Source organism: Papilio polytes, unplaced genomic scaffold, assembly GCF_000836215.1.
Source record: "Papilio polytes unplaced genomic scaffold, Ppol_1.0 DF822178.1, whole genome shotgun sequence".
Lineage (NCBI taxonomy): Eukaryota > Metazoa > Arthropoda > Insecta > Lepidoptera > Papilionidae > Papilio > Papilio polytes.
Window position 1 is genome coordinate 2355491 of NW_013527026.1, and position 2214 is coordinate 2357704.

Genomic DNA, 2214 nt, shown 5'->3' on the forward strand with positions numbered 1-2214 from the left:
AAGACAAGACCTAGTATATTGTGAGCTACGACGTTAGCTTACGTTATCTAATAGCAAAGAGCATTTCAAATTTACTCGTGTAAAAGACCTGTCTAAGAACTATGACGTCACTATAATTATTTCATGCATAATCTTAATTTAAACGTACAAATGCTTCAACCAAAGTACGCATTTCAGAACACAATGTGCAATATCTATAGTGTAATTTCTAAGTTCAATCAATTACGTTGATGGTTGCTTCATTTGTAATGGAAAAGAAACGATTATCGCAGCGTCGTGTAGACCTTGACACGACGCAAGTACATGCACACAATAGACGCTCGTTTTAACACGAATACTAAACTTTGTAATTATTTAGAAGAAAGTCTACGAGTTGATAAAAATGATCATATTTTTGACCGACTTCCCAAAAGAAGGAGGTACTCAATTCGTCTGTATTATTAGACAACTTATTTAATTGATACTGTCGCTTTAAACTCAGAGCAATACTTCTCGTCAAGACTCAAGTTACGCGCCAATCTATCCATACTTCTAGTGACATTGACAGCTGTCAGCTAGGGACGTGCCGTTTATGCCGATAATCTAGAGTTGCGCCAATTCTATAGCACAGTACTAATTTTATTCCTAACAGTATGTTTTTTTTAATCAACTTTTATGACATTGTTTTGTGAACTTTGTAATATACTTAGATTATTAGTTAAATGTTTTCTATTTCACTCAATTAAGGTGTTATTTTATCACTTGCAGCGGAGGTAGAAATAGAAGCTTACCATCTGGTGGCGTCTTCTCGATTGGGCGACAGCTCTGTGCTGTTGTTAGACAGTAGAGGCTGCCCTACGGGACAGGTTACATCCATAATTCTATAATTACTAATGATTCACGAGGAATAATTATTATAAAGCAATCCTAATTAAACAATTATAGGGTTGTAATTGGACACCGCTTCCGCAAGAAATTTTAACTCCGCATCCGCTTCCGCTTCCGTTTCTTCATATGCAGAGTTATAACGGAGGTTAATTTATGTCTTTAACGCGAGTGGGGCGATTGGGTATCGGCCCGCGCGGGTGTGCTAGGTCAACTAACTATAATTGTAATACATTATATTTGCATAACAAACTGTATCTTGTAATTATGTACCACTCTGTATTTTGAATTAAAGTAGTTTTAGTTTGTATTTCTTTAATAATTCGCAATTAATGTTTTATTATTGGCCTCCGCTTTCGCTTCCGTTAACCTCCACTTCTGCAGAGGTGAAACCCTTCACCTCTGCATCCGCATCCGATTCCGTTAAAATGGCCTCCGTTACAACCCTAAGCAATTATTTTGAAACGAGGATTTCTCTTGAAAAGATATTTTTTTTTGTTCTGAACTTCAAAACTTGTTAAAGAATTGTAAAAATTCTTTGTCCGTATATCGGTAGCTAATTTTTCAGTGCTTTATAAAGATATTTATCCTCTGATTATACTAGGTGGATTTCCCAGCGTTCAGTCGCAGTTGGCGCGGCGGCACACAGCGACTGTCCGCTAACTTCAAGGCGTTCCGTTTCCCCAACTCACATGTGGTGCGGTTCTCGCTCATGGTGCGATTCTGTCAGGACAAATGTAAACCGGTAAGTAAAATATTACAATATTTATACAATTATTATACTGAAAGCTGACCCCACTACCATCTATAGCTATATTAATATAATAAAGTGTAAACACACACTATGTTTTCAACAATAACAGCAAGTTTTTGAATAATTCTTTCTTTAATAAAAAGCCCTATACACGCTTTAGGCTAGACATTTTCACGCTATTAAACTTAGAGGCTAACTAAATTGGAAAACAACCATCATGTGGGAAAGGGACCATAAACTACAAGCTGCCAACATTAAGGAAGCAAGGTTATTATTGTAACGGTATTTAGACATTTGCAATTGACAAATGTAAACAAAATAAGGTTTTTATAATTTCATGCGGATGAATTAGCACACGAACCCGTTAGATCGTTAGCCCGCAATTTAAAATTACATAGTTACACAATGATTTGAATTATAAACTTTCGAATAACCCGCTTACTTTTTGTTTCCGTATAGGTAATATGCAGTTCGCAGCAAATTAGAACATCGCGGCAAACCGATGTTTGGAAGAATTGGTCTAACGACAGCGGAGTGCCGGCTGCGGTGCGACCTGTCGCGTGGGGCTCGGGGGCGGAGCGCGCGGGCGTTGTGGC

At 37.7% G+C, this 2214-nt stretch overlaps 1 long non-coding RNA gene across 1 annotated transcript; it reads left to right on the forward strand.

The window, feature by feature from the left end:
- The first annotated feature begins 722 nt into the window (after positions 1–722).
- LOC106106551 lies at positions 723–2208 on the forward strand. Its single transcript, XR_001225808.1, has 3 exons — positions 723–845; positions 1469–1609; positions 2078–2208. It is a non-coding gene; the product is annotated as an uncharacterized LOC106106551 (long non-coding RNA).
- Positions 2209–2214: the final 6 nt, after the last annotated feature.